Source organism: Pseudorca crassidens, chromosome 14 (genome assembly GCF_039906515.1).
Source record: "Pseudorca crassidens isolate mPseCra1 chromosome 14, mPseCra1.hap1, whole genome shotgun sequence".
NCBI classification, from domain to species: domain Eukaryota; kingdom Metazoa; phylum Chordata; class Mammalia; order Artiodactyla; family Delphinidae; genus Pseudorca; species Pseudorca crassidens.
The window spans coordinates 41,187,738-41,212,593 of NC_090309.1; the positions used below are offsets into that span (position 1 = coordinate 41,187,738).

At 40.2% G+C, this 24,856-nt stretch overlaps 1 long non-coding RNA gene and 1 pseudogene across 3 annotated transcripts in view; one reads left to right on the top strand and one right to left on the bottom strand.

Annotated features, from left to right (window-relative positions):
• The window catches only part of LOC137205656 (uncharacterized), a 734,230-nt gene that overhangs the window by 51,788 nt on the left and 657,586 nt on the right, over positions 1 to 24,856 (top strand). The gene's annotated exons all lie outside the window — the stretch shown is intronic.
• Positions 1,597 to 2,429, bottom strand: LOC137205751 (ubiquitin thioesterase OTUB1 pseudogene; annotated as a pseudogene).

Here is a 24,856-nt window from a genome sequence, read left to right on the forward strand (position 1 = left end):
ACTGTCTTGTATGTTCTTTGGAATTTTCTACATTTAGAATCATGCCATTTGTGAATAGAGGTGTTACTTCTTTCTTTCTAATTTGGATGACTTTTGTTTCTTTTTCTTGTCCAATTGCCCAGTACAGTGTTGAATAGCAATAGCGAAAGTGGGCATCCTTGTCTTCTTCCCGATCTTAGGCAGAAAACCTTCAGTCTTTCACCACTGAGTGTGATGTTAGCTGTGGGTATTCATGAATGCCCTTTATCATGATGAGGAAGTTTCCTTCTATTTCTAGTTTTCTGAGTGATTTATCATGAAAGAATATTATATTTTGTCATATGCCTTTTTGGGTTGATTGAGATGATCATGTGTTTTTTCCCCCCCATTCGTCAATGTGGTGTATTACATTGATTGATTTTTCTCATGTTTAACCACCCTGCATTTCTGAAATAAATCCCACTTGGTCATGATACATAGTTATTTTGATACGCTGTTGGATTTGTTTGATAATATCATTGAGGGTTTTCACATATATATTCATAAACAATATTGATTTGTAGTTTTCTTTGCTTTTGATGTCTTTTATCTGGCTTTAGTATTGAGGTTATGCTGGCCTTATAGAGTGAGTTAGGAAGTGTTCCATCCTTTTCTATTTTCTTCATGAGCTTGAGAAGAATTGTTGTTAATTCTTTAAATGTTTGGTAGAACTCAGCAGTGAAGCCAACTGGTCCTGAACTTTTCTTCGTTGGGAGGTTTTTGTTTACTGTCTTGATCTCTTTACTTGTTATAGGTCTGTTGAGATTTTTTATTCCTGAGTTTAAATAATTTGTGTTTCTAGGAATTGGTCCATTTTATCTAAGCTATATAATTTTTTTTTTGCGGTACGCGGGCCTCTCACTGTTGTGGCCTCTCACGCTGTGGAGCACAGGCTCTGGACGTGCAGGCTCAGCGGCCATGGCTCACGGGCCCAGCCGCTCTGCAGCATGTGGGATCTTCCCGGACCGGGGCACGAACTTGTGTCCCCTGCATCGGCAGGCGGACTCTCAATCACTGCGCCACCAGAGAAGCCCCTAAGCTATATAATTTGTTGGAGTAAATTGTTCATAGTATTCTCTTACAATCCTCTATATTTCTGTAAAAATCATTTATAATATCCCCTTTCATTTCTGATTTTAGTTATTTGTGTTCTCTTTCTTTTTTTTATTGTTAGTCCAGCTAAAGATCTGTCAATTTTGTTAACCTTTTCAAAGAACCAACTTACAATTTCATTGATTCTATCTATTATTTTCCTATTCTGTTATTGATACCACTCTGATTTTTATTACTCCCTTACTTCTGCTAGCTTTGGTTTTACTTTGCTCTTATTTTTCTACTTTCTTAAGGTACAGAGTTAGTTTATTGATTTGAGATTTTTTTTTTAAATGTAAATGTTTAGAGTTATATATTTCTCTTTGAATACTGCCTTCACTGCATCCCATGAGTTTTGTTTGTTTTTGGTTTTGGTTTTTTACCACCAGCATCCCTTTTAACAAAACATGGAAGATTTTATGACAGGGAAAGTGGGAAGAGTAAAATATGACCTTTTTAAAACCACAAAAAGCCTTCTGTACATGTCTAGCACCTGGCAGAGGGCAGGGCAGGCAGTGCAGTAGCAGGCCGGAGCCAACCTTTTTTATAGATAATATCATAGTGTCCAGGTCAGTAGAGAAGTTAGACCTTGGGTTCTGAGCCCTTGAGGAAGATGTGTGTGTGTCAGTAGTGCCATAATCACTGCAGGACATGTACTCCACCTGGATGAAGATGCTGAGGGCCTGAGTCAGTGTGATGATGTGGATGTGGTCATTCTCCTTGCACATGGCTTCCACTTCCTGATGGCAGAACTCCTTGACAGTTCTCCCACTTTCCATGAAGTGCTTGAAGAACTTGCTCTTAAGCTGCAGGTAGCTGAGGTGAGCAGCCCCAGACAGACCACCAGGTAATCAGAGTTACTCTGGTTTTTGAAGGAGGCCAACAGGTCTGCTACTGAGGTTCACTTCTCTACATGCTCAGTCAAGTTCATGGATATGTTGTGGAAAGCCTCAACAGTGGACCTAGCCCTGGGACACCAGGTCCTCTTTGCTCTTAGCAGGCATATCCTTGAACCACTGCAATTCCTTCCTGTCATCCAGCAGTGCCTCCAAGTGGGAGAATCTGAAAGCTCAATAGATACAGTTCCCATCAGGCCTGATCTTGCCAATATACAACTACTTTTCGTGGAGGTTCTTGATCTCATGCTGCTAGACACTGTCATCCTCAGCATACTCTTTGCACAGAACTGAGAGCTCCAGATGCTCAGAGACCAGAGAGTTCTGCACAGCATTCTCTTGCTGACCCGTGATGGCTTCAGCACAGACAAGACAGTTAACACCTTTGGAGCTGCTGCCCAGATGTTTCTTCTTCTGCTCCATAAGTTTTTTTTTTTTTTAATTAATTCATCTCTAATTATTTTCTAATTGCCTTTGTGATTTCTTATTTGACCCAGTGATTACTTAAGAGTGTGCTTTCCATATATTGGCGAATTTTCCAGTTTTCTTACAAAACTATAACTTCATTGTGATCGGACAATATATTTTCTATGATTTAAATGTTTTAAAATTTATTGAGGATTGTGTTGTGGCCTATTAATGTGTCTCAGTGTATGTCTCTTTGAGTTTATCCTACGTGGGATTTGTTGAGCTTCATGGCTTTATAGATTCATGTTTTTCATCAAATTTGGGAACTTTTCAGCCAGTATTTCTTCAAATATTTTTTTCTGCCCCTTTCTCTCTCTCATCTCCTGCAATCTGGAAATCAGATTCACCCCCTTTCCCTAGGGTTTGATGATTTTTTTGTTTGCTGAATGCTGTAGTTCATTTGTTTGATGACTTCCCCAAACTGTTTTTGCAAAGGCTTGTTGTGTATTCCTTGTTGTGTGTGGCCACTGTGGTCTTTATACCTTAGCTTATGTTCAGCTAGAAGTTTGACATGGATTTCTTTGAATGCCAGTGCTGAACAAACAACACCTCTCCAAGTATTTTCAGGTTGACTCTATGCCAGGGCACTCCTTCAGCACTCAGGCAGGCTTGCACTGACTGTAGGGATCTGTCTGAGGTAAAAGCTTAGTGTATTCTCAAGTCTTCTCTGAGCATTCATCATACTCTGGACATGCACATGATTTTCTGTATTTCCCTGCATATATGCCTGCTTTTACATGTTCTAATTTACTAAAGAAACTCTCCTCAGCTTTTGTTCTCAGGCCTTAGGTGGTCTTTTGTATGTTTTGACTATAATCCTTTGCCCCAGGCAACTGAGGTTTGTTAGTTTGGCTGGCTGTGTTTTTGAGCAATACCCACTGTTTTTATGGCTTGAGTTTCTAGTTAGATGAAACAGAGGTGAGCGCCTTGTACTAGTCCTTCAGGTCACACTTGGTGGATAATTTCTACTCTGCTCCCTGCTGAACCAGGGACCAGGGTCCTATGGTGGGAATCTGAATTGCTGCTGCTTTGATATCACCACCATTCTGGGGAGGGGATGGCGCGTGAATGAGTAAAAATGCCATAAAGCTTTCCTACTGTCTCAAAGTTGCCTTTTTTTTTTATTCGACATCCACTTAGTTGCTGTAAACCTTTGACTGTTTTCCAGAGCTCTGATAAAGTTGATTCTAACAATTTCTTCTTGTTTTTCAACGTTTTTTTTTGTGTGTGGGGAAATGAGAGCTCTGCCATTTTGCCAATGTCACTCCCACTCTAAAATTAACCACTTCATTCTTTTGGAAAGGCTTAAGAGACTCCTACAATTTCAACTGGAAGAAGCTTTTGTGATCATGTAGTCTGGTAGTTTGTAACCCTTCTCCCCAGAGCACCAGGGGTTCCATGGCATTCCCTCAGGGACACTCAGAATGTTTGAGGCTCTTTACTGTCACTCTCCTCCATTTTCACCTGTCATTCAGAGTTTGTCACTATTATTATTATTTTTTAACGGTAAGTTTTCATTTGAATCAAGAATTTTTAGCTTAAAAAATTTTAGAAATCATTGATTTATATCAAGTGCTTAGTTCAGAGCTAGGCAAAGAAGGTTCAGGTTCCTTATTCAAAGTCATCAAGTTTCCAGGCTACTCAGCCAGGTAGCTGGACTAAGACATGTAGGCTTGCTTGGCAGGATAATAACTTGGCGGCTTTGTTCCACAGTTAACTAGGGTAAAAGCACTGTGCTATGTAGGGGAAGGCAGGAGAAGGAGATTATTGTGGCATTTCTCAATCCTTTTCTAACATCCTGAACAATCTAGTTTTTGCTCCAAATGTGCATCCTCTGTCAGCACAGGTAGGTCTACAGTTGACCAGATTTGAATCTTCTTGGAGGGTAGCTTGTCAACTGTCTATTGTTACTGTAGAATGCCTGCCTCACTTCCTTCACCGTCATCCCAGGAGTTAGCAAAGTATTTTTTCTTCCCACATATATTTCTCTCCCCTAGAGGAGATATAGAAAATAAAATTTTCTCCATCTTGTTACATTTTCTGTTCCACTTATCTACGGCCGCTAGCTCTGAATACGTAAGAATATTACATGGTGGTAGTGAAACTCTTTTCTGTTTTTCACTGTTTTTGAGCAATAGAAGGGAGATTAAGTGATTACTGAACAAGACATTGGTACCCAGGAAGAACATGGGACACCACACATGATATCAAGGTAGACCTAAAGAGAGACTTTCTAAGGTTGGAGAATTTTCTGCTGAGAGAAAACAGCCGTCTTTGTTGGATGAATTTCACCTCAGTTCTTAGAAAGTGAGTTGATCTGCTTTACTTAACCTCTCACAGTCTCTCAGAGCCCTAAGATTCCATCTTTTGTAGTATAGGTAATTAAATAATTTCTGATTCTGCATATGTTCTGAATGATGAATTTTATTTTCTTTGGTACAATTATATGTATTTATATATGTAAATATATAATATTTATGCATATATATACACACACATTTTTATTAGTTGATTGTATAAAAGTATGAAAACATGGTACTATCACTCAGAAGTTTGTAGGAGCAGCAGTTTTCAATCCATGTAATATTATATCTAAATAGAAACAATCGCCTTGGAGGTTTTCTTGCTGGCTGGTATGTTGACATGATTGTGATACCTCCAGCTGGCTTTTTCACACTGACAATTACACGCATGCCCCATGATACTTGATGCTCACAGAGCATAAAGAGGAAGGAAAACAGTGATCTTAGGTCCATGAGGGAAGGCTATAACCACGGACAAAGTAAGCAAACGGAAACCCAGCTAATTGAAAGGGAGGGTAGTTAAAATTTAGCAGTGTTGAATTGGGAATAGCATCAGTGTCAAAGGGAACTTGAATTTAGCTGGGTGATTGAAAAATCACATGGCAAATTATTTCTTCCTCTGAACTTACGGTACCAAAGTAAGGCAAAGATTTTTCACCCTGTGTCTTAGAAGGGGGTGTTTGGAACAAGTGGATAAAAGCTGTTATTTTCTAACATCAGAAGTAGATTTAATCTTTTTGCATGTTTTAACTGTGACATTATAGGTGTGTAGCTTTATGGTAACATGGACATTAGTGGCTTCTGTTTGAAGGTTCTAAGTATTTGACCTCTTTACCACCATGTAACTCCCTCCCCCACCCACAGTAATAATACTTCTGATTTTTAAGGTGAGGAATAATGGGCGTGTATTACATTAATAATGAAAAATGAACAGTGACATATTAAGGCAAAAAATACTAAAAATCCTCCTTTGCATGCTTCACAGAGATAACTTGGAGTATAGTGGAAAGACCTTGAACTGGGAATTCAGAAAACTTGGATTCAAGTGTGCACTCTGCCACTTACCATGTGATTTTGTCAAGTTAATTTTCTTCTCTTAGCCTTTTTTCTCCCAACCCTAACACCCCCAATTTGCACTACAGAGACAGGATCTACTCCCTGGTTTATTTTGAAATAATATGTAGGGACCATTTGGAAACAAATGACATGGATGGTGATGGTCTCAACTACAAATTAATGTTTTCAAAAATTATTATTCTGATATAGTATTTTATATTTTTTTGAAGGTGAAACAAGACCAATAACAAACCATGTTTTTACAAAAAAGCAAACATTTAATTACTGTTTTCACCTGAATTGGCAGTGAGGCATATTGGAAAAAGAGCTAAGTAGAAGCCAGAATCAACTAATTGCTGTCAACTAACAGAGCTTGTGTGTGTTGCTTCAGACCCCTGAGTCTTTACTTGTTTATCATTCAAATGCAAATGCTCTATTTCCTAAGTTCCTTTAAAATGTTGGGACTTCGTTTTATCCTCCTTTATTCTATTGCCATTACCCCCAACCCTCCTTCGCACACATACCTCTCTACCACTTCTTTCTCCTGGCTAACTTTAACAAGGTCTTCATAACTCAGCTCAGATGTTATCTCTTTCAAGAATTCTTTAATTTCTCTTGGCAACAAGAGGCTGGCTTAACTAATAAGTCTCCTCAGTGTTATCTTAACACCTACACCTACCTATATCATTGGACTCTACTATTTGGTTATAAGTGTTTATATATCTTTTACCCCAACTACAATCTAAGACTCTTGAAGGTAGGGTCATGTGTTGCTCATTTGGGGACTGGCATTTAGTAGATTTTTAATGAATGTTTCTTTTTTTTTTTGAAGATGTTGAGGGTAGGAGTTTATTAATTAATTAATTTATTTTTGCTGTGTTGGGTCTTCGTTTCTGCGAGGGCTTTCTCTAGTTGTGGCAAGCGGGGGCCACTCTTCATCGTGGTGCACGGGTCTCTCTTGTTGCGGAGCACAGGCTCCAGACGCGCAGGATCAGTAGTTGTGGCTCACGGGCCTAGTTGCTCTGCGGCATGTGGGATCCTCCCAGACCAGGGCTCGAACCCCTGTCCCCGGCATTAGCAGGCAGATTCTCAACCACTGCGCCACCAGGGAAGCCCCATGAATGTTTCTTTAATGAGTGAATAAATTAATGAATGTATAATGTATGAGAAGCTCTTTGAAAAGAATAAAAGACAACGTGGAAATGGTATTTTTCAAATATAACTACAGAAGGAAGGAGCATTTGTCTAGTGAAACAGTACTGTATTTGGAAGTCAGTTATTGGGCCATCTCTACTAATTTGGTGAGTAACTCTAGGAAAATCACTTAAGCTCTCAGCATTCAACTTCCCATCCAAAATAGGGCAATCTGCATTTCCCGTTGCCTGACATTAGGAATGTCACAGAGGCCAAAATTAGAGCAATTACGTGATATCTGCTGATTTTTTTTAAAAAGAAAGTATGCTGTGTGTTCTTGGGGGGATACATTAACACCTGTTCATAATCAAATTGCTTTATACTCAAGATATTCCTGAAGTTTTCTCTGAATGATTTAAAATTAAATAACATTTTAAATGGACTGAAGGAGATTTGTATTTAAAGCATAGTTTTGGTCTATACCAGTTTTATAGAGTACAAAATCCTCTTGAAGGGGAACAATTATTTTTAATTTAGATTTGTAATTTGTATTTGTTTTGTAATTTAGAATTTTCTTGTGATACCAACCTCTTAAAGCAGCACCCTCCTATATTTCTCTGACTGTGTCTCATCTTCTGTTTAATGAGCCATAATTGACTGGCAGTGGAGAAGAAATATCCACCACTGAACTGCCTTTATTGTCTTTGGGAAGCTGAACTTATGTTCACGAACACAGCCTCTGTCCTGCAAACAATAATTTTCAGAATTGTGAACAGATATTTGTGTCTTTGAGAAATATGTAAAGAAGCATTAAGGTGATGGTTCCAGGAACTTTGGGAAATCTTAAACTAAGACAAGAGGTACATCGCTCAATAATTCCCCAGAGAATTGGAAACTTTCTTTCTTTCTTTCTTTCTTTTTCTTTTTAACTGACCCCAGATGAGTAATTAATCCAGAGTTAGTTTCTCATGTAATTATGATGTTACTTACCCCTACTTTATCAGGACACTTCTTGTCCTCACCTGGGCAAGAATGTAATTTAGGCCTTGCTTACTCTCCGATTAAGAATACAAACTAAATAGTGTTTAGATTTTCCTTGTTATGAAATTAATGTGGAGCTGGGTTCCTTCTTAGGTGTCCCACTATGCTTCTGTATGAAATTCTGTCTCACGGGAGTGTGACACCTATGTCTTAATTGCTTCTTTTTTTGTTGAGTCAACTGGATTGAAGTATACTGTATGTACAGTAAACTGTACCCATGTAATATCCTTGTAGTCACCACCATAATCAAGGTGCAGGGCATTTCGACCACCTCCAGAAGATCCCTCCTGCGTCTCTGCAGTCATTTCCCACTCCATTCCAGCCCTAGGCAACCGTGGATCCGCTTTCCATCACCGTAGATTAGTTTGCATGACTTTCTTCTTGAGCCCACCTTTTTGAGGTTGAGTTCTTTCATGAAGAGAGAAACTATATGGTTGGGAGGACGGAAAAGGCAGAGCTGAGGCATCTATTCCAGTAAATCACTTCAGATCTGATAAGCACTAAATTTTGTGGAAGCAAGGTTTATCTGAAGTCATAGGCTGGTAGTTACCTTTAGAACATGGTTAGCCAAGAACAACAAAATTGGAATGGAATTTACATTTGGGCCATTTAATGCAGAAGCATCTAGGAGGAAGTTCAAGGTTTCCAGCCACTTTGATGAAGTAAGTTTTCCATTCCTCATATGAACTCGGTCCCATGCTTTTAGCCATCACTAAGCTAAATGGGCTATAATATTTATTTTTTACATGTTCACCATTCAGAAATAAGGTGGTGGTTGTCCTTGGACTGTGTAAACTTACAGGATATAAACACTTATTTTTAGGGGTGCAGAACTTTGTTGTATTTAAATTTTGAAGGTGGTCAAGGTACAGGGCCAAGATTTCTCATCTCCATTTGACCTTTTCATGATAGCTCTAACCACTGGACATTTAACTTTTTATGGCCAAGAGTCAAGTGCTGTTGGTGAAATGTTTGCAAAAGGGTTGGCATGAAACTGCCTCACTGGTATTTTATGCTTGTGCTACAGTCCAGAAATAAACATTACATTTCTTTCTCTAAATATATTTGTGTCCTGGATAGCCTACTGACAACTATTGTCTTTATTTTTTTTCCCCCAGTTAAATAGCAATTGTTCTGGATGAAGGAATGGCACTGTTTAAAACACTTTCACGCTAAGAGTCTCCTGGTAGGAAGGAAAATAGATTTCCAGTCTTAAGAATCAAATGGCCCTATTCAATGTCAGTCTTATGACTCTCCTCCCCCCATATTAAAATTTCGTTAAATTGGGCTCTAATCTGTTTCAAAGCAAAGTTGAGAAGCTCCTATGTCAGGACTGTCCTAGATACAGGTTATCTTTCCAGCTTATAGAAGTACCTTTTTCTTGCTAATATTTAGTGGAAGAAGTGATATTTAACCTTTGGATGCCAGGGTTTCCTTTATTCTTTTCAAGGAGGTTTAATTAACCCATCTCTTTTTTCATTTACCCTATTGTTTGGAAATTTCTGGGAACATAATTTACTTAAAGCAGTAAGTCATATTTTTGTCCTCTCTCCTCTTTTTTGTTCTTCCATAGGCGAGAACTGTAGTATATGCAGATTACTGAGAGAGGAAGAATAATATCTGAAAAGGTGGCTTTCTTAAAAGACACCAGTAGCATTAGTGTCACGTCTGAAGCACCCATTTGTGTCAACTGTAGAGACCTTTCAATGGAAAATTGTGCAGTGCTACCTTTTAAAGTATGAAATGCTAATTTGGGATTTACAGTTTTTGAACTGGAGGGCTGCATTTTGCATGGGATTTTGTTTAATTTCCCAGTGAAAAAAGGCATTTGAAACACAACTGCCTACAGCCAACTGTCAACAAAAATCAACTGTAATAGCACAGAGCCTGTCACTGATGTATGTGGTGATGTGGTAATCTTCTCAATTTAGCTGGATATTTCTCCTTCGTACAAAATAGCTGAAAGTCTTGCTAGGCATTTATGAATATCGGGAGGTATTATTAGGCTGATAATGGGGCCAGATTAAGGAAGTGTACACTGGTTCAAAGTGTCCGTTAAAGAGACACAAAATGGGGTGGTGCTTGGCCCTCAGTGTAAGGGAATCTTCGCATTTCAGGTTTGCTTAAGATTTGGGCGATAGCAAGCTGAGTTCCATCTGCTGTGAAAGTGGCTTTCTGGGGAAAAAAATAAAGTTGTTATGCTATTTTTCCCCCAGAAATCTGTTATTGTTTATCAAGAGGGTGAAATTAAAAATCTCTAAAAATGGAAGTGAGGAGGGCAAACTAGGGAAATCTCCTGGGGTGAGACTGGTCAGTGTTCTTCTCCCTTAGACATTGAGAGCCAGTGGTTGAGGGCTGGCATCTTTTCCCTCTCAATCATGACTCTCTTAGAGCTGGGAGGAGAGAATTCTTTTGGAGTGTCTGTATTTTAGTAGTGGGACCCCCTTGGGTTCTAAATAACTGGCAAATGCAAGGCAAAAAATAAAGCTGTGTATAACCTATTCTTTTTTTTTTTTTTTTTCTGCGGTACGCGGGCCTCTCGTTGTGGCCTCTCCCGTTGCGGAGCACTGGCTCTGGACGCGCAGGCTCAGCGGCCATGGCTCACGGGCCCAGCCGCTCCGCGGCACGTGGGATCTTCCCGGACCGGGGCACAAACCCGCGTCCCCTGCATCGGCAGGAGGACTCTCAACCACTGCGCCACCAGGGAAGCCCTAACCTATTCTTTGGCAAGGCACAAAGTTGGCACTTATTAATAGCTGTCATCAACACGTGGCATTAAGTGAAGCTTCTTATATCAAAGGGGAATTTAGAATCAAATAGCACTTTATGTTATCAGTTACTATTTTTTTAATTTAGTATTTAAAATGAGCCATATTCAGGTCTGGCCACACCATTTACTAGCTCCATGGTAGCCCATCTCTCTGTGATTAAGTTTCTTCATCTCAAAATTGGATTAATAATCATGCCTACCTTATGGGGATTTTGTGAGAGTTAAGTTACCTTGTAGATATAAGGAGCTTATAAAACTGTTTGACATATAATAAGCATCATATGATTAGTTATTACCATCATCATCAAGACAAGCAACATATTCACTATTATCAAGTACTCATGCTAGAAGGGTGAAAAGTAGAATATACTAGCACATATACTACATAACCTATTGTGAAACGTATATTCATTTTTCTTAATCATTGTGTTTTTATATATTGGTGGAAGACAGGAGTGAACCACATTATCTGAGCTACATGTAATATGTTCTAAGATACTTATAAATAGCACCATGGCTAATAGGAACTTGACAGTGCCATGACCTGTTTTGTGCACTGCCTTCCCACTGCCCCTTTCTCTGAAGCTCTGCCCTTCTGCAGCTCCTGCTTCCCATATGATCCTGATCTATTCTCTTCCCTGCTTGTCTTGGCCAATGATGATAGACCAAGGATGGACCTCTGATGGAGGGGTGTGGCTCCAGAGAGGCATGTCAGTAACATGGTACACCTCTAAAAAAAAGCTAGATTGAGCCAATCCAATTCCTTTCTCTGGAGTTCTGTGACTGTGCACCGAGGTACCATTGTTGATTATCAGCAGGTGCCGAAATTCAAAAACTATGAGATGGAAGGGAGAGTAGGGTGAGATGTGGCCTTGGCCGTTATGTACGGATTAAAGCTATGGTAAGACAGTGGAGCAAAGAGAAAAGCAACCACACCATGAGAGACACACCATGAGAGAGAATCTCTGAGGCTGCATGTTTTTCTCTGTTTCCTGAGCTTTCACAACTGGCTCTGCAGTTTTTCCAGATCCCATGAGACCTCTTTATTTCCCTACAACAAAATTCCCTTCCTCTCAACTTCCCACTAGTGTGAGAGTATTTCTGTTCATTGCAGCCAATTAGGGCACAGAGGGTCTAAGGTTTCTTGTGTGAGTTGTGAGTAGGAAGTAAAGTTTTCTGCTAACAAGTAAAAAAACACTGCATGTAGTAGAATTAAAATAAAACTGAAAGTGGTCAGTGAGGGAAATTTTTATTTTCCATATTCAAAGTCTTAGGGATGAAGGGGTGCTAGAAATAAGGGGATGGACAATTATCTCTAGGTTCTAATGGACTGACAAGATCTCTGCACACACGGTGATGATTACTTTTTAACGGAGTAGACATAATCAACAAGAAAATATAAATTAAGGTGGTAACATGGTAATCATAGACTGAGAGGAGTTTTATGAAGGAAATAAAGAGTAAAATTAGGAGATCCATTGGAGGCTTAGTGAAGTGTATTCCTTAGCATTAAATTATTTTGTTGGGTAACTGCCAGTGATCTCTGAGTAAAAAATTCCCATATGACCTTGATTCATTCTCTTCCTCTGCTTTGGCCAGTGATGAAGGACCAGGGATGGGTCTCTGATGGAAAAGTGTGGCCCAAGACAGGCATAGGTATAGATACAGATATATACTGGATCAACATATACTCCACTCCTAACAAGACATAAAGCTTTTCTTTTATATCAAAGATGATACCAAAACCCATCAATGTACTACTGAGTTTTTCTTCTCTATTTGGAACGGATTTGGATGGTGGATAATGGAACAACCATTTAATGAGCCTACCTTCTACTAGGCAATATCTTTTTCACAACTTTCTGGTTTAACGGACAAAGCCAGCTGCTCTCACCTTGGAATCATTGACATTCACGTGCAGTGACTACCTGGGATTCAGGCTTCTGTCTGGATCTGTTCTGGACCAAAGGTGCTTTAATATGCTGCTTGTTTCTTCTAGCCTCAAGTTCTGGCCTGAATACAGACTTTAATGAGCAACTCATATATAAATAGTATAAAAGAAGAATTAACTATCATTACTCAGTTGCTTTTTTTCTCTTTAGAAATGAGTTGCTTTTCAGTTTTAAGTTTTCCAACTATTTGTTACTATTTTATTTATTTATTTTTGGCTGCGTTGGGTCTTTGTTGCCGAGCATGGGCTTTCTCTAGTTGCAGTGAGTGGGGGCTACTCTTCGTTGTGGTGCACGGGCTTCTCATTGCGGTGGCTTCTCTTGTTGTGGAGCACGGGCTCTAGGCGTGTGGGCTCAGTAGTTGTGGCTCGCTGGCTCTAGAGCACAGGCTCAGTAGTTGGCGGCGCATGGACTTAGCTGCTCTGCAGCATGTGGGATCTTCCTGGACCAGGGCTTGAACCCGTGTCCTCTGCATTGGCAGGCAGATTCTTAGCCACTGTGCCACCAAGGAAGCCCTCCAACTATTTGGATGGAGATTCAGGTTGGAGAGAAGAAGTGTTTCTTTGTTTTCATTATCACTTCCTGCTAAAAGTTATGTAGTTAATTTCCAGAGTTAGACATCCCCTTGAGTACTCATGATATGAAGTAGAGAGATTGCTGCTCTGTGGCTTTAAGATCATTGAATACCCAGAATAAACCACCTACAGGGTACCAGACCCATAGTTGTAAAAGCAAAGAGGGATCTAGAGCATTGGAAAGGGAATATACCAAGCACAAGGTTGCAGTTACAAAGCAACAGAATTTACTGAGCATGGAAAATTCTCTCACTAAATAGATGAACAGTCCTCTGAGTTCTTCCCAGGATGCCAGACAAGTGGTCTCAGCAAGAACTTTCTCTTCTTCAGGATTTTTATTTTTAAAAAAGGACGGTTAGACAGATACAAGCACACTGACAAGTAAGCCTTTGGATGGAGAAGTGAGGCCAGGAGCACCGTGCGCTGCTTCTCCAGAGGATGAGTATTGACTGCTTACAGTGTTTCTCCAGGGTGCTGACCTTGACATCCAGATGGGTCTTTTGGTTATGATATTCTTAGTGCTTCTTTACTGTGCACTTTTTATTCAAAGGTACTTAGGTATGATGATAAGGAAATGCAATCACCACCTCCCCCGTTGTCCATCAGAAATGACATGTCGTGAATAATTATTTCAGGCAAAGTGGTGATACTTCTTCCTTGCAGTCTCATTTTATCCCCGTGAGAAGACTTGTGTCTACTTCTCTCCGTAGACTTAGACTTGGGCAAAGTATGATACCAGTACACATTTTTCTTCTCATGAGGTCAGTATTCTCTGATGTTTGTCATACATTTATTCAACAAATACTGATCCAGAGCCTACTTTGTGCCAGAAACCACTGGAGATGCAGCAGTAAACAAGACAGAAAAGGTCTTTTCTCACATGAGATTCTAGCGAGGAAGACAGATCATCAAGTAAATATAAATAAACAATGTAATTATAGATTGTGACGATTTCCAGGAAAGAAATAAAGAATAGAACTAGGGTTTCTTAAAAGTTCATCCAGTTGGTGCTAAGGCCCATCCTCTCCTCATACCAGACCTCTAACATGCTTTCTTAATCTTTGAAGTATGCACAGCTAACATTTATTTTTCAGTTTTACACACACAGCTTGAAGTAATTGAAAATTCAAGCTCTTCTGTCCTTTCCAAACAAATTTTAATCCCTAAGTCTCTCACATACAGACATTTTAGGACTGCCAGTAAGCCCAGGATTAAGCAATTTCCTTGGGAGGAAAGACACAAGACACAAATTCTACATTATCCAAGCTTGGGACCCGGAGGACGAGTAACCGAGTGGCAGTTATTTGCACACATATCTGTCTTCCCTGTTATGCCTCCTTGGAGGCAGACACTAATCTGGTTTTTTGTCACCTGTGATACTTAGCATCATGATATGCACATAGTAGGAACTCAGTATATTGTTCATTGAATTCAACTGAATTAGCAAAAACACAGGCACTTGCCAAAGGTATTAGTGAATACATGTTTGAAGAAAATTAACTAACAAGTTAAAAAATCAGTATTCACATGGATTTTGGCTAAGCAGATACATTTCCTTACTGGTGAACGTAAGGATTTTCAGACCAATGAATCTGGTATCCTAAAGTCCCTTACCAACAAGGCATGGCAGGGATGGAGGAAAAGGAATGTGGGCTGAATGCAGACTTTGGCAAATGGTTGGCACTTGAATCTCTCCTGCCATAGTCATAAGCTCTTGGTCTGCCTGGCAGGAGCTATGAGAGAGAAACTGAGAGGTCCTAGGATGAGAGCGCCCTATGAAGGTGCTGAGGCTAGTTTCATCTTGGCCTGAAGTTTGTGAGAAGGCCCTGCCCCTACCGAGTGATTTCAGGGTGCTTCTCCTCTGAGCCCTCCCTTCAGGGACCTGGTTCAGATGATCCCTTTGTTGAGACCTCAGATGTGCAAGTCCTCTTCATAGAGCTGGGGATACAAAGATGGAAAATCAAGATCCTTGCTCTTAGGTAACCACTATTCCAAATAATTGGAGAGGAAGGACTTAACATTTAACCAGTAAAGGAGCACCAGCAGTGATATTCTTCCTGCCTTGAGAGTTCACCTTTGTACACACACACACACACACACACACACACACACGTTAGTACTTTCCCACATGGAATATATCAGTGCAATTGCTTCAGACCACACCTTTCGGTAGTGGAACTTGGGGATGATTCCAGGCTATGGCAGGGAGCAGGTTACAGGGCTAGGACCAGAAGAGACAACTGATATGGAAGAGGGATGTGGCTTTACTAGCTGGCCTGAGTTTTATGGAACTAAATCCTTCTATGATACAAATTCCTATGAAATGAACAGTGGGAATACACAATTCATTCAATCATTCATTTGTTATTCATTCAAGAAATGATTGTTGAGTATCTACTATGTGCTAGGGAATAGGGATGCCACAGATGGAGAAAAAAGAAAGATGTAATCTACAGGGGAAATAGACGTTAATCAAATAGTTTGACAAATGTAAAATTGCAACTGTGACAAGGGCTAAGCTACTTAGTGCTGTGAGAGATTATAATAGGGGCATTTAATCTGTCAGGGAAGGCTGTCTTTAATTTACCTGATTTTGCTCATATGCTTTTTGGAGTGGGGGAGTGGGCTTGCCTTCCCCTTTGTGTTTCCCAAGGTCAGTCTTCGCATCAGTCTGTGAATGCACGCACATGATTTAAATAAACTGGGTCTACCTTTTCATCTCTTTACTTTCATTTTGTTTATTTATTTATTCATACATAGGTACATACACACACCCTTAGAACTATTTTTAATGTAACCATGTTTACTCATTATCTTTGGGAGACTGTGGGAATTGTGTTGAAAATGCAGTTTCTTCAGTCACTCACCAGACATGGGAGGATGTTTCCAATGAACTGGAAAACAGAGCTGAGTGATGTATCACAAAACTTAGCTTTTATGTTGAATGGTCCTCTTTTGAATTGGGGTATATTAAAATGGAATGCACTGGAGGCAGCATGGTATGTGGAAAGAGTAAGAATTTGGAGTCAAGAGGCTCCACCACTCGTCCATAGGGAGCCCTGGGTAATTTATGCATCTTCCCTGAGTCTCAGTGACTCCATCTGCAAGATGGGCATTATAATAACCACCTCAGTTTTTTGGTGAGGATTAAGACAGAATATCTAAAGGCTCTAGGATAGTACCTTGCACTGGTATGGGCTCAAAAAATAGTTTCCTTCCCTACATTCATATTCTTGGGCCCCATTATCATAGGTCTACTTGGAGACAGCCTGCTGATTTCAAGGAGGGTTTCCTCTACCATGGAAAGGGGGATAGAGGAGAAAATTCAAGAGCGATTCCCATCTTGACCTAGGGAAGATGAGACGCCCATACTCCAGTTTATAACAAGATTCCATAGAAGAGGGGATAGAAGATGAATGTACATTAAAGTGATTTAAAACATGAGCACACTCTGTGTTACACACAGATGAGTTAATTGTTTTGCCTTAAATATATTTCCTGAAGAACAGAAGCCTGATCACAGCACACATCGTTATGTATTTCAGACAAACAGCACTTTGAATCAAATTATAGTACGTACATAAAATATTAAAACAAGACATTTATAACAAATCTTTCTAACTTAGTGCTCAGCTCTAAAATAGATTTATATATGGATAAGCAATAGGTGCGATAAATGTGGTACAGATACCACAATTTAAATTGCAAATCAATGGGGCATCATGGGAAAAAGGAATGCAGACTTTAAGTACTAAGGGAAAAGATCCAGCTATGCAAGAGTTTTAGGCCTTCTGCCTGATTTCCTTTTGCAATGTCTGTATCTGGACTCCACATCTGATACATCCCAATATCTGCTCCCTAATACAGTTTTTTTTACACTCCCAGGTTAAATGATCTAATTAAAGCTTTCATTTATTGTTCTTTTTGTTGATTGTTGAACTGTTGCCAATATACAGTTCCCCAGAGTCTTCAGGTTATTTTAGTTAGTTGGGAGATTTTGGAAGACTGTTATTGTTTCTCAGTTAACAAAATAGGCAAATGAGACGGGGAACAATATCCTTGCACGTGCTGGAGTGCTGCCTACTTCTCCAGATCACCTTGCACTCTTTTCCTCCCCTATGGTTTGTTGGACAGTGTGTGGTGAATGTGTCGACAACTCGTCTACAAGAATGATCCCTGCCCGAGAATATTAAACTTGTTTCATTTATTTTAAAGAACTTCGGGGCTATCAAGTTGGCTGACTACAGAGCTGAATGTTTGTAGGCTAGCTGGCCTGCTAGAATTCGAAAGATTCCCCCATATCAGAGGCCTTTGGAAGAGCCCTAAGGGTTGAAGCTGTACTTTGAGACTGTCATGGTATCCAATTCATTTTGGGGAAGTAGACCTTTGCTCCCAGTGTCATGTCACTAGATATAGATGAACAGCCATGACTTATCCAACAACTAACTATTTTCAAGGCTGGAGGCCTGTGAATGGAGGAGAGGAGGGCCAATCACAAAGGGTTAGTGACAGATTTCTGAGTACTGATAATTAAAGAGATCTCTCTTAGTCAAAATTGTACATGCAGCTACAGAATTGAAATATCTCTCCTCCACAAGGGGTAAAGTTGTTTTACTTGGAAACCATTCTTCTTTGCCTGATCTATATGCTGAAAACTTCTCTTCCCATTGAATATCTGCAATATTAGTTTTCCTTTACAGAGAAAGTTTGGCCATATTTCATTTTCTTGTAATGTATTGTATTCAGTTTTTAATGCTTGGGTTCTTGGTGTAGTGAACTCACCTACCTCCTTCCCACTCTGCTTACCATGATTGTTTCCAGTACTTTTTTGGAAGTTGTTACATTAAAAATAATAAAGGATATGGTATTTGTTTTTCTCTTTCTGACTTACTTCACTCTGTATACTACCAAATGTAAAATAGCTAGCTAGTGGGAAGCAGCCGCATAGCACAGGGAGATCAGCTCGGTGCTTTGTGACCACCTAGAGGGGTGGGATAGGGAGGGTGGGAGGGAGACGCAAGAGGGAGGAGATATGGGGACATATACATATCCATATATGTATAGCTGATTCACTTTGTTATACAGCAGAAACTAACACACCATTGTAAAGCAATCGTACTCCAATAAGGATGTTAAAAAATATAACAAAGGAGGAAATAAATGCCTTCATATTCAAGATTTCAGGTGGTAAGATTCAACTGTACTTGATGTCAGCCAACCATGCCAGAAGAGAGAGGTATGGCTATATTCCTGCCAGAAAGTTGTATCCGTAAGAATATATCTGTCAGTGCTTACCTCCATGTAGGTCAGTATAATTAGGATAGCTCTTAGAGAGGAAGATATTAAATATAGGTAGACAACAGATTGTTTCTGGAATTAAGGTGCTAGTATGGGTTCTCAATAGTCTGTTCCAGTAAAAGCCAAGTGTAACCTTAAAATAGAGATATAAAGAGTTAGATCTGTGCCATCCATTACAATAGCCACTGGCTGAATGGGGCTATTGAGCAACTGAAATGTAGCTAATCTTAGCTGAGAAGAACTGTAAGTATAAAATATATACCAGATGTTGAAGGTAATACAAAAAAGTAAAAGTGAAAAAAAAATCTCAATAATTTTATATTGATTATCAAAATAATATTTTGGACATATTGTATTAAAATATAATATTAAAATAAATTTCACATATTTCATTTTCTTTAAAATGTGGCTATTATAAAATTTTAAATTATATATGTGACTAACATTTTATTTCTATTGGACAGTGCTGAGCAAGGTTGATGTAAGGTAATATTGTAACTGATTGGCTTAAAAGACTTTGGTATTAGGCAACTCACTTTGTTCTTTATAGCATGCCTGAAATTCATTGTAAATGGGGGCCTATTTTAAGTGTGCCTAGAGATCTTGCTGGTTAAAGTAACCCCATGGTGAGAACTGCCTTCCTGTGAGTAATTACTCCTTAATATACCTGATTAATAGGTTTAGATTTTTTTGTTTGTTTGTTTTGTTTTTGCGGTACACGGGCCTCTCACTGTTGTGGCCTCTCCCGTTGCGGAGCACAGGCTCCGGACGTGCAGGCTCAGTGGCCATGGTTCACGGGCCCAGCCGTTCAGCGGCATGTGGGATCTTCCCGGACCGGGGCACGAACCCATGTCCCCTGCATCGGCAGGTGGACTCTCAACCACTGTGCCACCAGGGAAGCCCAGGTTTAGATTTTAATAGGGTTTTCCTAAAGCAAAGTCCACCAATTTTATCATATGCTTTCCAATATAACCATTATTTATCTTTGTGTGAAGAGTCTCTAGCCTTTTATAATATACCTCTTCTTGTTTATTCATCTTTCACAGTCACCAATTCTTGGAAGGGAAGTGCTATTTAGCTGAACATGCTTGGACTCTGAAGGTAGACTGCCTGGGCTCAGCACCAACACTCACTAGTGACCCTTGGCACATTCACCTCTCTTAGCTGAACTTTCCTCATCTGTGAAATGGAACAGTAACTCACAGGGGAGTAATGAGCACACTGTGAGATGGTTGCTGTACTGGGCATATGGACTTAATGAAGTGAGTCCCCATTCACTTCCTCTTGTTTTATGAGTGCCTGGGGGCCTAAGTTTCTAGGACTCTGAGTCTGTATTGCTTATCACTGATTTTTTTTTTCCCAAGAGAAGGCCATTATTATGAGCACTGTGTACCTGTATGAAGCACAGATATGCTCATGGCAGTTAAAAAGGGAATCACAAGTTCTTGGCCTCTGTGTCTTTGTGTTTGTGATTCTCCCTGTCCAAACGACCCTCCTTTCCCCATCATTTCCTTTTCTCCTTGTCTTGTCCATCTTTCAGTGTCCAGAGGAAGTGCCACCTCTTTCATCAAGCCTTTGACTACTCTGGACAGCACTAATTATCAACTTTATACATCTTATTGCCAGTACAGCCCAGTTTAAATCAAGTACCAAATATGTATCTGGTGTTTCAAATTCCAGTGCTTACTGTCAAGGGATTTCAAGCCTATTCATTTGATTTCATCTGCTGAACTGTAGGTGTTTTGGAGTCAGTGGCCATGCTTCATATCCCTTTCACAACTTCTATATCTTGTTCAAAAAATACTTGCTGATTGATCAATTGATTGATTGAGTAGGGCTTGACTAATAGAAAATACGTTAATGTGAGAGTCATTATTCATGATAGGAAGTGACCCAGCAAGGAAAAAACCCGTATGCCATCTTTATAGATATCTATGTTAAATAATTTGTACACGTCAAAATTTAAGATTATCATGTAAAGCATCTTATTTAACTGCTGAGTTCTAGGAGATACCTGAGTTAGAAAAAGATGACTTAAATAAGTTTCTGATTCTAAATTCTTTAAATAAGTGTCTAATTCTAGAATCTTTTTATTACAATTGCCCTGGGCGTATATTTTACACTCCTCCAAGCCTCAGAGTACAGTGAAACATCATTTACAATCGCAGACAGGGTATACGGATCAACTTTCTTTATAGCCAGAGGATTCTATATGTAGAATACATATCTCTATGTATTCTAGACCTTTTGAGATACACACACACACACACAAATGTATGTAAATGTATATGTGTAAGTAGAGGTGTTAAGATCTCTAAGGTGCCCAGTTTCTATTTGTGGTCTTTCTCAATAAGGCAGTGAAACATTGGTGCTTTCAAGTGAACTTAGAGTTGTTGAATATGACATTCATGTCATTAAAAATAGTTAGCTGTTCTTGGCTACATTCACAAAGAAGTCCCTTAATGCTTCTTTTAATTGGCAGGATCCACACTTGGTGTCTCTTTTGCAAATGTACCCTGCACTGAGCAGTTAGAGCTGTGTATGTGTCCGTGTATGTTCTCTGTAGGTGACACTACACCCTAATCAGACAACTGGGTCATTGTACTAGGACATACTGTATGCAGACAATGCCTTGCCTACCACTCCCCCGCCTTTTCTTAAACCCTGAAATATGGTTGATATGGTCCATTGCAAAATGAACCTATATTGGAAATGGCAAAATTGTAATGTACAATATAGCGGGGTCAGTGGGGTGTGCTGTTTTTTGCATATATTTTTTCTCCCCTGACCCATGCCATTCCCCTGCATACGGGGAAAAAAGCTTCATCTCGCACAGAAATGTGATGTCCTTTACTGCCAGAGGCTGTTGCTGTTTTAAATGAGGAAAAGGCACAATGCATGAAGAAGGAAAATTAAAGCATATTCATTTTGGAAATTAGATACGGTGTCAGGAGACTCGCAGAAAATAGCCCCGTTTGAATGGAACCCCACACTACAAGACAGTTCACTGAACTTTTGACCACTGTTTATACTATGGAAGCTTTCGAAATAGGGAAGAGAGCAAGACATTTTATAGCTGCTTAATAGCTGAGTTCATATTTCTTTCTTTCTTTTTTTTCCCACCAGGCATTTGTCTCTCCCTTCAGTGTGTATAAGATATGCGAACATATCTCATATGTTATATGTTAGCTTATCGGCAGGCCTTTGTGTTAAGGTCTCCAGGTTGGTTCCAGAGCACACAGCTACTGGATGAGAGTAGCTCCTGGCCAACCCGGCAACCTTCCTTACGCTCCGCGGAGCAGTCTGCTGTCTGCCTGTGGCTGGTCTGGAGTGGCCAGTCCTGCCAGGGCACACAGGCCTTGGGAGTGACAGTGACCTCTTTAGAGGTCATTCTGCAAATGCAGAGAGAATATACCTTTCACAAGTCCCAGGGATTCCTTATGCAAAATGGGACAGGAATGGGGGAGATGATGGAAAAGGCACTTTGTCTAATTTCCCCCTTCCCATTATTTGGAAGAACAGTTCTCAATTTGTGATCATCCCTGTTCTGCTTCATTGCTTCCCTCCTGCAGAGCACATCACACCAGCCAGGTTAAGTGGGATTCAAGGGCCCTCCAGGAAGGACAGCCTAGATTTTTGACTCAACACTGAATAAGGAAGTACCTGCAAAAATGAGGGAGAGGAAGAGTTAATCAGGAGTGGAGGGCAGGATCAATTAGAGGCAGAAAAACAAATCCAATTTGTATTGGTATTAATGAAAAACATGCTTTAACGTTTATACAGATATGAAGCGTGGAGCTAAATATTACAAATTACAGGTTATGAGTCTATGTCAGCTTTATTATTGTTATTACTATTAATGCGATGATATCAAACCTAAGGGGTCACTGTGTTTGTTTAATTTATTTTCTGGGAAAGCGTAGCATTTCATTTCCAAGTGAGGACCTTTTGTTTGGCCTCTTGGTGACTTGACCACACTGGCACAAATTGGACCCCGCCTCTCTCAGGATCTGTGAGCTCCTTAGCATTCTCTCCTTTTGATCATTACCAGGTGTATTCTCATATCTTTACCCTCACTCCACTCCCCAGTCAACTGTGGGTCTCACTTCCATTAGGAGGTGATACAATGCTGAGGTTTTAATGGTGGCTTGAGGGGTATGAGGACAGGGGATGCTGAGAAAAGGCTTAATCATAATGGAATCACCCTGTGCCGCAAAATCCTGTAATGTGTCTCAATACTGACCTTCTATGTGTCCTTGGTTTGGGAAATAGGGACGATCTGTCCCCATACATGACTGTGAGCTCTTTACAGATTCGCATTAGGACAAACTTCAACATGGGAACACATTGCTATTTTCTTCTGCCTTTTGCTCTGTGATTTTAACTTGAGAGAGCAAAAGAGTGAGCGAGCGAGCGAGAGACAGAGAGACAGAGACAGAGAGAGAGAGAGACCATCACTCCCTCTTCCTCAATCCCAGCATTATTCATTAGGAGAGGATTGTTTTTCTCCTTTGGATGGGAAACGTCTCTCCTCTCACTAGTCAGTAACAACCCTTCTGTTCATCCTTATGCGAAACCTTCACAACTGCACTAATATGATCTCTGACAATTGGAAAGGAACTAGGAAAATAAGGACCACTGTGAAGTCAGGAGTTAGCCCAGGGTCTTCTCAGGGCAAGAACTCTTGCTGACCACCTGCTTTTTGCCAGGACTAAGAGACTAAGATCTGTGTGCTGACCTCAGGCCACAGGCTGAGAGAAACCTGAGAAGTGCTTTAATCAAAATCTTCTTGGCCTCAAAAACGACCCTCTTTGTTTCCTGTTCTGCCTGAGGCTTCTTGGCACTGCCCGTAGCCATGTTGCTTTTGCTCTGGTTTTGTGAGAGGAAAGTCCCAGGGAGCCCTGGGGGACTGCTCTGTGCTCCTGCCCAAGCTACCCACCCACTTCCAGTCTATAGCCCAATGAAGGGAGCTGAGATAGGATGCAGGGGATGCAACATGGGTGAGGTCATGCAGGCCACCGCTTTAGCCGCTGGCAAAAACCAGGCCCCAGAAACAGTGACATCAGGGAAGTACTTCACAGTTTAGAGCTGGAGGTGGGGGAAATAAGGGATCAGGTTTGGAAAACTCTCAAGCCCTCTCAGTCTGCTTCACCCTCCTCTCCCTACCTCTGAGGACTTTGCTGACGTGGACCCGTGGATGCAAATGCCCTGCATTTTTCTGTCACCACTGCCTTGGCATTTGTGGTGGCCTGTAGTTCCCCTGCCACTGTGGTGTCTGACAGGGACTGGGCATTCACGTGGTGATCAGATCCAGCAATATTAGTCATAATGATTTTTTCCTCTCTCTTTTTAAGCCTGTGGAAGAGAATGAGGAGACAGGCCTGGGCAGGATTTCTGCTTTGTTTAATTACAAATGGACATATTATAGCAAATATTAATGATTTCATTAGTTTAGGAATTTCAAGTCTGACTCAAGTCTGAATATCATGTTATGATGACCAAGCTTTGAGTAAAAATCCATCTCAAAAGAAAAAATTCCATCAGGTGCCATGTTGGTAAGATTACCTCATTGCATATTGGGCATGTGATGGTGAGGTGTTTTCTGGGTCACAAGGGGTTTTGCTGGTAGTTCCAGAGTGTTTCTTTCATACTTATGGTAGTCTATGAAATACGAAAAATTTTTAAATAGTTTAGCCATTCCTTTCTTTATAAAATTGGGTTTCAGATAAAGGTTTCATGACACAGTAGACTAGTGAGGCAACTTGATGGAATCAAGAGAGGGCAAACTTGGGTTCAAATTCCACCTCTGCCACTTAGCTGACTTCAAGGCCTTGGGCAGGTCACTCTTTCCTGACTCTCCTGGTCTCAGTGATCTCATAAATAAAATGGGATAATCTAAGTGATAATGATTATTATCATTACAGTAAGAGATCTTAGAGCTGGAAGATGTCTTTAATATCTATACGTTCGTTCATCCATCCCTCCCCATGTCACAGAAAAAGAAACTAAGTTTTTGAGACTCTAAGAACTTATTAGACAACATGCAAAATGGTCTCAGAGCTTGGTGTGGTCCACATTCTCTTGATGCCCAGACAAGTGGACTGTTTGTGTCCATTCGGGCTGCTATACAAAAATTAAACAGCAAACATTTATTTCTCACAGTTCTGGAGACTGGAAGTTCAAGATTAAGTTGCTGGCAGATTTGGTGTCTTTGATAGCCCTCTCCTGGTTCATAAACAGCTGACTTCTTGTTGTG